Source organism: Pongo abelii, chromosome 17 (assembly GCF_028885655.2).
Source record: "Pongo abelii isolate AG06213 chromosome 17, NHGRI_mPonAbe1-v2.0_pri, whole genome shotgun sequence".
Taxonomy (NCBI): domain Eukaryota; kingdom Metazoa; phylum Chordata; class Mammalia; order Primates; family Hominidae; genus Pongo; species Pongo abelii.
The window spans coordinates 88,310,523-88,320,912 of NC_072002.2; the positions used below are offsets into that span (position 1 = coordinate 88,310,523).

The following is a 10,390-nucleotide window of genomic DNA, read 5'->3' on the forward strand; positions in this document are numbered from 1 at the left end:
TAAATTGATTAATGAAAAGGTAAAAAAAAAATATGTCCACTAACAAACACAAATAGATTGCAAAGTTTCATACTTGAGGAAGGTGCTCAATAAAATGCTATTATGGTTTTCTATGTTTTCAATGTCATGGGATTAATACATTTTTATTGGTATATATGAATGTACTTGAGTAAACCTCTATGCAAACATAATCTGTTTCCATTTGTCCTCACTTGAGATTATGTTACTTTCTGCTCCGTAGCAACTGGCAGATGATTTCTTGTTTGGATTATTATTACTTATTTTATGCTAGTGGTTCACAAACCTGGCTGCTCACTAGAATTGCATACAGAGAGCTTTGTAAATATATAAATTCTATGACTCTTTCTCCAGAAATCCTCATCTAGGACTTTTGTGTGGGGCCAAGCAATGTGTACATTTTCATAAGCAGCTGAGACATGCTGATGTATAGCAGGAACTGAGGCTCACACGTGTATACTAAAACCCGATGCCATGACACTTCATTCTGACACTTTCTTTTCTATAGGAAAAAAATGCACCTAATTCATAAAAATGTTACAAGCAAGGTTGATTTGGGCTTTTGCCTTTACGTTTCAGAAATAATATCTGTTCCTTGGGATTAAATCCAGAAACATCCTTCTGAAGAGATAATTAAAGTTGAGGATTTGCCTTTCACTTCCTTCAATGAGTGAACCCACAATTATCAGAGACACATGGCAGAGTGCAGCTCCTAATTGAACTAAGACAGCTCAAAGCCATGAGCTAAGACCCAGCATCTAGGCCACTATAAAAATCCTTAGAACTTGGCCAGGCGCGGTGGCTCACGCCTGTAATCCCAGCACATTGGAAGGCTGAGGCGGGTGGATCACAAGTTCAGGAGATCGAGCCCTTCCTGGCTAACACGGTGAAACCTTGTCTTTACTAAAAAAAAATATCTGGGTGTGGTGGCGGGCAACCGTAATCCCAGCTACTCGGGAGGCTGAGGCAGGAGAATGGCGTGAACCCGGGAGGCAGAGCTTGCGGTGAGCCCAGATTGCCCCACTGCACTCCAGCCTGGGCGACAGACCAAGACTCCTTCTCAAACAAAAAAAAAAAATCCTTAGAGCTTGACAAAATAATGTGCGGATGAATGAGTTATTTTAATATTCAGCACCCAAATTATCTTTGTCTTTAGTCCCAGAAGGAATATCTAAAACCTGAATTTTAATCTTAGGCTTTGAAAGCTGTAACTATTTATTTTCTCTTTTAATTTAAGATAATTCTAACATAAAATTATATGAAAATTCAAAATTCTGCAGCCTTTCCTAAGAGAGCAAGAACAACTTAGTGACAAGAGGACAGAGGGTGAGATCTGTTAAACTGTGATACCCTGAGGTGGGATGCCATCTCAGGATTTTGAGTGAGTAAAGGTATCTAATTCTAGTTTGATAGTATTAGTCTGACTACTCTTTTAAGAACAATTGGCACCTCACATTTAGGGGTTGGGAAATAACTGCTAAATCCTCTTTCTGCCCTGGGAATCAGCATGCCACAGTGAGTAAAGACAGGGACTCTGGAACTCTGTGTCCTGTGCCTGGCTCCTAGCTTTGTGACATGATAACCAGATGGCCTTTGAGAAGACACTTACTCTATCTGTGCCTCATTTTTATAATCTGTAAACTGGAGCAAACACTAGCACTTAATTTATAAAGCTGTTGTAAAGACTATATGAGTTAATAAATGGAAAGCTCTTTGAATAATATGCTACAATGCAACCTGTTGTTGTCAAATTATCCTCTCTAAAAGTTAGCCTCACAATCCAGAGAAGCAGGTATTAACACATACTCCTGTGAGTTCTTGTAATATTACATGATATGTAATAGATGCTCATTAATTATTAGCTTTTGTATGATCTGAGCATGTATCTGTGTGTGTGTCTCTGATTTTTGACAGAGCACAGAATACAAATATGTCTCTGACCTTTTGTTTACCTTGTGGCATCTGCAAAACATTTAATGTACCTCCGACTGCAGGTTCTTTTGTATCATTTTTTGTTCCCATCATTTTATGAGAGATTCAACCAACTTCTGAACATTTTCACGCAGAAGTTACTTACAGACAATTATATGATAATTTCCAATAACAAAGAGTGTAGCACAAAAATTGATATATTTTGGGGTTGTCAGTGCTTTCCAGGTGCTTCTGCAAACAGGTGTACTGTAGCCCACACACAACTAGGTTTTCTAAGGTGGCAGTGATATAAAAATCCTGGCCTACATTCATTTACTTTCCTTCTGTGATTTAATAATTTTAACTCAAAAGAAAAAGTCACATATTAATGTCTTATTGAGAGGATATTTAATTTGTCATATTCCTTCTCTGTTTGTGCTCATATGTAATCACTCACTATCAAAGACATACCCTAAGGTGAGTCCCAATGAGTCAGGTCCTCTAATGGAGATGGGACTTGTGACTTCCTTCTAATCAATAGACAATGGCAAAGGTGATGACACGCCCATGGTTGTGTTATGTTAGACTCTGTTTAGCACACTGAAGTGAGAGATCTGTCTGCTTACTTTGAAAAAACAAATAGCCATATTGTGAACTGCCCAGTAGAAGACCACATAGCAAAGGGGCATGGGCAGTCTCTTGGACCTGAGAAAACCCCACAGCCAAGAGTCAGTAAGAAGCTAGTTTCCTTAGCATTCAGCTGCAAGAAAATGGATTCTGTCAACAATCTGAATGAATGGGGAAAAAGATTCTTCCCCAGAAGAGCTTCCAGATGAGAACACACTCCAGCTTCTTCCTGCCCTGCATCCCTGTGAGATCCCGAGAAGTGGACCCAGCAGAGCAACTCCCAGATTATTAATCCACATAAACTGTGAGATTATGTGTAAGTGACTTAAATTTGTTTTAATCTGTTGTGCAGCAATAGAAAACTAATACACACAGTCATATGCAAATTGCTATTTAAAAATGACTTTTTAAACTCTCTTTTCCCACCCTGAAATTACAACGTGCTTTCCATGTTAATTCACTGATTTTGCCACACAGCGTATTTCAGTAATATGATAGTACAAGAAGCAATAGATTCTCATAAATAGTTTCACCTATGTAAATGTGTTTTTAATACCTGTATACGTAGAAAGTATCTTCTACATTAAAAATATACTAGTCAAAGTTGGGCTTTTTTCAACAGCCATGCTCATTTCTCCCTAAAAGTGGATGCCCTTAAATTTTGCAGCATCATCTCTTCTGCATGCACAACTCTAAATCTAGTAGTGCGTTCTGTGAATCAGGCAAAAAATAATCTTTACTTGATATAGTAGCGGATAACTCTCAGTTCATTGGTAATTAAATTGGGTAACATGTTTTCATTTCCTCTAGGATGATCTGAACACCACTTCTTTTGGTACTTAATGATTTTACACCTCCATTGCCCATACTGTTCATATTTCTTTCACCTTCTCAAATTTTATGCATTTGTAAATACCGTCATTTCTTTGGTGACTGCCATCATAATGGAAACTTTACTTTTTTTTGGTGATAATATATGCCAATTGTCTTCCACTTTCTAGGCAGTTAGCTCAACAATCCTCCATCAGGAATCCTGTAACGTATTATTTCCCTAGCTAATGGTGCAAGTATTGCAGAATTTCATGGAAGCCTACAACCGAAAGGCAGATATCTCTTTTTAATTTTTCTTTATGTCTCCCCTATAAAGGAGTGCATCTTTTTAAACAATTGTTTTGTGTAGAGTAGATTAGACCAGAGTGGAATCTTTCAAATTTCAAATTAAAAACTGCGTAACAGTGTTCAATATGGGGTGAATCTCATTGCTAGATGTTACCTCAGAATTACTTCATCATCATTAGCATTTTAGTCTTTAAATGTTTCTTGTTCATTTGCATTTGATCTTTTTTTAGATTGATTACTCTGCTTGGACTGTTTCTATTTTATTCTCTTTTTGAAGGCGTGTTGTTTTAAAATAAATCATTAGATGGTAATAGTAAAATAGATATCAAAAATAATTTTCAGAATATCTTAATCTTCTTTTGTGGCCTGAAAAACATGGAGTGACAAATACTAGAAAAACTGTCTTTTTAGTGGATTTGCCTTTTTGTATTTCTATATATTTTTTCTTTGTCTAAGATGTAATCTTGCTCTGTTGCCCAGGCTGGAGTGCAGTGGCATGACCTCAGCTCACTACAACCTCTGCCCTCCGAGTTCAACCAATTCTCCAGCCTCAGCCTCCTGAGTAGCTGGTACTACAGGCGCGTGCCACCACACCCAGCTAATTTTTGTATTTGTAGTACAGATGGTGTTTCACCATGTTGGCCAGGCTAGTCTCGAACTCCTGACCTCAGATAATCCACCTGCCTCGGCCTCCCAAAATGTTAGGATTACAAGTGCACACCACCGCGCCCGGCCTTGTATTTGTGTATCTTTTAATAACTTGTTTCCTCCCTGTGTGCCTCTCTGAAAGCAGAAGCTTCTAGTACTTCACCTCCTTAATATACAAAGTTGAGTGTGGTCCGTCCATTGTGGATTTTACATTTAAGATACAGAAAGCCTCTAAAACTCAACGAATATAATGAAACAAAGTTGAGTTTTAGGCTCCATGACAGGCAGCAGGGATGTAATTTAGGCAGGGTGCCTGACTTGTGCACTTCGATAAGTGTGGCATAAAATAAAGAATGACAACTCTGCTTAGACTGAAAAACAGCAAAAGCTTCCCTGTGCCATCTATTGCCTGTGAGGCTGGAATAGGGACAGCTTAATTAACATCTTTGATGCTCAGTTTCTTCATCTACAAGTAAATCTGTGACATAATACATACATATATATATGTATACGTAATACATATATATATATATATCTCATCAGGAGCCACAGAGAACAAATTCAGTTTAATTTTGCATATCAAAACAATAAGGAAAAACCAAGATATAATGGCTTATGTGGTTTTCACTCAAAAGGAAAGAGAGAAAAAAAGGAAAGCAGACTGTGTGTGTGTGTGTGTGTGTGTCTGTGAGTGTGAGTGTGTGTGTGTGTGTTTGTGAACAAAATAAATATATATATATGACATTAAACTATACCTTCAATAGGTCAATACATAGATATATATGGCATTAGATGTTAAAAAGTGTATTGTGTAAAATCTTAAAAGGGACATTAACTAGCATAATAGGCACTGCTTTTATCTGCAATTTCGCTAAAGATAGAGAAATTTTCTTCATGTGGCTGTTTCTTAGAATAACCTTCGATAAAAGACAAGGGCACAGCCTTACATGGCAATTCAATTAAGGCACTTCTATGGAGGCACTAAGCCAGTCGAGCCTGTGCATGAGGTTTAACTGCCTGTAGCAATAAAGTTCGGTGTCTCTATAGCTCGGGAGTGAATATGCTCTAAAGTCTGCCTGTGTCTCTCTGTCTCTGTTACTAACAACAGCGTTTCACTTCCTTATCAGTTTCTGCGTCAGTGACTCGAGCAGGAAATGTGGAATGCAATATTTGTGCATCACCTATTAACAATTCATTTACATTACCCATTCCCTCCATTACTGTAAATACTTTATTTTCTTCATTGACTTGTAAACTTTCAGCTCTTTAAGATTATTGAATCCCATATTTGAAACAAATATTTAAAATGCATGATGACAATTCTTGCAATTTTGGGGGAGCAACAGTTTAACAGATTAATGTGTTAATATAACAAATCTAAATAGACGGTTAGACCTATGAAACATGTATATAAGCAAACAGGTGGGATGATCAAGTCTATCAAAAAGGGAATCTGGTTTCGATCAGAACTCCCTGGACTTGTTGATTTCACAGTTACCTCTGGAGAGGACCCATTATGTTCACCACCACATTATGATCATTATGATAACCCTCTTTCCCTAACACCTCAGGCCAGATTATGAATTCCTTTTGAAGTCATAATATTTAGGCCATTTACTGAGCCCCATCTCAGAATTTTGGGGAAGTAGCAAGAATTAGAGAAAAAATAAAGTATATTCTTTCTTTTGAGAGGAAGTAAAAATTGCTATCTTTCCTTTAATCCCTAATAAGCTTAATGAAGTTGCATTTAAATTGTACTCTTTCACTTACATGACTTATTTTGCTTATAGAGAAGTCAACTGGACATAGTTTCTTGGAGGCTACTTGACAGCTTGTTCACATGGTGACATTTTTCTGACCTTGGCTTATATTTTTTTTCTATTTCAGAATCACTTGGGAGACTACCATGAGACATTTTAATTTGGGCTATAAGTGTTCCCATTCTGTCACACCCTCGACATATGGCAGACCCACTGCTGAAGGACCTAACTTTCAGTTCAGTGTTTTTAAGAAGAAAAAGTAGAAATTCTTACATTCATAGCTAATCTATCTGTCAATAACAGAAAAGTCAAATTATATTTTAAAGTTATATTTTCAGGAGAAACTCTAACTTGTATGTTCTCATTTCATTGAAGTATTATTTTGAGGTAAATTTATTGCTTAATCCTATGGTAAATTAAAAATATTTTAAGTATATTATGAAGTTAAAAATTACTATAATAATATATTACATATATATTACTGATGTTAAAAATCTGATAAAGCTTAAATTAAAGCTGGTAAAGATTAAAAGATGAAAATACTATGATCTTTTAAAGAACTCTAACATAATATCTTCCATAAAATTCATCCATTTATGTCATTTAATTTTGTTTTCATTATTATCAATGCTGCTATCTTTTGAATCCATAAAAGACTACCACTCAAAACTGTTGAGCAAAAGAAACTAAATCTTTTTTTTTTTTTTTTTTGAGCCGAAGTCTCGCTCTGTCACCCAGGCTGCAGTGCAGTGGCACGATCTCGGCTCACTGCAAGCTCCGCCTCCCGGATTCACGCCATTCTCCTGCCTCAGCCTCCCCAGTAGCTGGGACTACAGGCGCCCACCACTGCGCCCGGCTAATTTTTTGTATTTTTAGTGGAGACGGGTTTTCACCGTGTTAGCCAGGATGGTCTCGATCTCCTGACCTCGTGAGCCGCCCGCCTCGGCCTCCCAAAGTGCTGGGATTACAGGCGTGAGCCACCGTGCCCGGCCAAGAAACTAAATTTATTAGAATTACTAAAATGTGCAGGAGAATGCTACCTTAATAGAGTCTTAGTAGTTTCTCAATATGAGGAAATTAGAGAAAGGTATTCACGAGATTTGGCAGGCTCGGCTGAGTGGTTCTGGGATGAAACTGGTAGGGTGAAGTTTATCTATGGGTGGAGTTTAATTTATCACATCCTAGCTTGGATTGGGAGGCAAAGAACAATGTCTTGAAAGAACTCTTGAAGAATTCACTTGATTTATGTAAGTAAATAGTTGTTTCATATTCTTAGCTTCCAGAAGCAAATATTTGTTGGGGCAAGCAGCAAATTCTTTTAATTTAATCTTAATATACTTGTATGTGTGTGTTTAGTATAACATCATTATTTAATTAGATGATAAGTTAAGTTTACATTTTAACCTAAAATATTAACTATTTTAGTGTATTCAATAACTATGAGTCTCTTTGAATTTACACCTTCAATATACTGTACTGCTTTCCTTAAGAATCCAACCACATTAATTTTCTTGTATACATATTAATAGTTCAGTAACTGTTGTATCTAACTGAAGGGAGAGTTCACTTATGTTAAACAAAGTGATCTCTCTTTGATGTGCATTTTAAATGAACTACATAATTCATGTCGAGCTTCCCCTACATGGCCAGTGCAATTTCTTATCGTCCTTACAGCCATGAATCTCACTGGGGCATTACGCATGTATGTTAAAAGACGAAGCAGGCAAGTGTTTGAACTGTAGAGCCAAATGGTGAACAGCCATAAAAATAGTACTTGCTGGTGAAAACGACACGTGTGCAAACCAGGTGTCTCCAGAACATGACCAAAGACTAGTCACTGCCAGCCGGAGCTATGACACATTCTCTAGACAGTCAAAACAAAACAAAGCTGTTCTCAGTAACATTAAGACTGATGAAAGCCCTTTTGCTACATGGAAAAGGTGACTCAATCTAAGTGTGTTCTATAAAGAGGCTGATGGAATGCCGCCTTCTGAAGTGAGCAGCAATGTAGACAGTATGAAGAGAAGAACTTGCAGGATCTACAAGCACCCTTTTCCCTTTGAAATTCCTTTTATAGGTTCACAAATAATGCAGAGAAAACAAACAAACAAACAAAATTGGACTGATTGTGTAGTGAGGTTGGTTACCAATCAATTGTTCCCCATGGGTTAGAGTTTTCACCCCCATTCAGATAATCAAAAGATTCATAAAAAAGAAATTCAGATTGAGAGTTTCAAGAAAGGACATTTCAGTTTAGTCAAAACACAGGGCATACTTATTACCATTGTAGTCAGAGGCTTTGTGGGCCTCAGGGAAGTGAGCTGTTTCTGATTAAAGGGCCTGAGATGTGATGCTGAGGATATTTCTATCTGATCTTGTTGCAACATCCAGATTGTCATAGTTGTACAATGGATACCATTTTCCAGATCAACAGAAAAACCTCATGATGAGTAAATTTTACAAGATTTACTGTAGGGAAGAAGAATACCACTTTGCTAGAACATAGTATCTCAAAAGAGAAACAATTCAGGGAGGGTATTTATAAGGTTTTATTTCCCATCCAGATGATTTTAAAGCAGTTTTGGGTAGGAACAACGTATGATATAATAGCTTTGGATTGGTAGGCACGGGAAGGCACATTTTTTGAAGAGGGTCTTGAGAGCAAACTGCATGGATTCATTCACATTCTCACCTTCGTATCTTTCAGGAGAAAGCATTTCTTAAGCAGGCAGCTAAGTGTTTTACCCTGGCCCAGGGGTGTTTAACAGGGACTGGAAAATGTAATTGGTCCCTAGATTGTTTATTGTATCAGTAAGTATCCATTCTGCCACTACTACTTATTTGTATTTTTATTTATTTATTTGAGATGGAGTCTTATTCTGTGGCCCAGGCGGGAGTGCAGTGACATGACCTCGGCTCACTGCAACCTCCACCTCCCAGGTTCAAGCCATTCTCCTACCTCACCCTCCTGAGTAGCTGTGACTATAGGCACGTACCACCAGTCCTGGTTAATTTTTGTATCTTCAGTAGAGATGGGGTTTCACCATGTTGGCCAGGCTGGTCTTGAACTCCTGACCTCAGGTGATCCAAAGTGCTGGGATTACAGGTGTGAGCCACCACGCCCGGTGCCACTATTACTTATACCAGACATGCTGGGATACAGAGCTAAACAAAACACATTTAGTAATGAGTTGACAATCTGGAAGACATGATAGATGAATAGAAATAATGGCAGTCCTCGATATCTTATAGTACATACTAAACATGGTGTATAAACTAAATACTATGGTGTTTTATTTCTCTTTATTTGATTTCTGATACATTAACACAAATGCTACTTACAAATTTATTTAAGGAGAGTAGTAAAACATTCATGAGACTTGATGCAAGACATAATGTAATACTTTACTGCAGACAAAATAATCTACAAAATACTTAGGAAACACTAAATTGATTTCTAATTGACAAAAATTTATTCAAATCAGATTTTTCATACATATATTTGTGTGAGATATTGCTTTCTAATGGTTTTGCATCATAGTTATATGAGTTTTGCTCCTAATCTTATACACATATATCATATCTAAATTTATTAAATGTTTTATTAATTTACTTAGATTATCCAGTGTGAATGACAATAAATAATATGAGTAATAAGTGTATGTGACTTAAAGCTAATAATCGCCTACAGAGAAAAACAAGGATGCCTTCTCTATTTTTTTTAAAACCACATTTCATGGTCCAAGAAACCCCAGCAGCTTTTAAGGAATGGCAATGAGGCAGTGTCCTCTTGGGAAATTTTACCTTTGAGAACATTATACTTTCTCATAGACCCTTGGAGAAAAAAAAAACTGGTACTCTGAAGCAATCGCAATAATTTTCATCTTATGTGAATTGATAACAGAATCTTGTAAGGAAGATTGCTGTATAAATTGCTATGGCAAACTGCTATAAACTAAGTTGAAAATTAGGGGTGTAAGAGTGTGTGTGTGTGTGTGTGTGTGTGTGTGTGTGTCAGGGTGGGGGGGGACATTTAAAGAAAACCAGAAATAATGTATTTGTAGCATATTAAAATGTGAAGAAGTCTCAAACATTATCTCATCTAACCCTTATCTCCCAAATTCTACTTAATAGCCCTCTGTTTCCACAAGGTGAATTAGTATGTCAAAGGTCTAGAATCTAGTTCTTCCTGACATTTGAGAACCATCTAAACCTCCTGAACCAGTCAGATACGGGTTTATATCTTCTAAAACAAAATTTTGTTGTTGTTTTGTTTTATTTCTACACAGACTCATCTTGTACCTCTA

The 10,390-nt window shown here is 37.0% G+C and overlaps 1 long non-coding RNA gene across 1 annotated transcript in view; it reads left to right on the top strand.

Moving 5' to 3' along the window:
• Nucleotides 1–6,385, top strand: part of LOC129051631 (uncharacterized) — a 75,596-nt gene extending 69,211 nt beyond the window's left edge. Inside the window, exon 5 of the long non-coding RNA XR_008516027.2 lies at nt 6,211–6,385. This is a non-coding gene — a long non-coding RNA (uncharacterized LOC129051631). The remainder of the gene's footprint in view (nt 1–6,210) is intronic.
• Nucleotides 6,386–10,390: the final 4,005 nt, after the last annotated feature.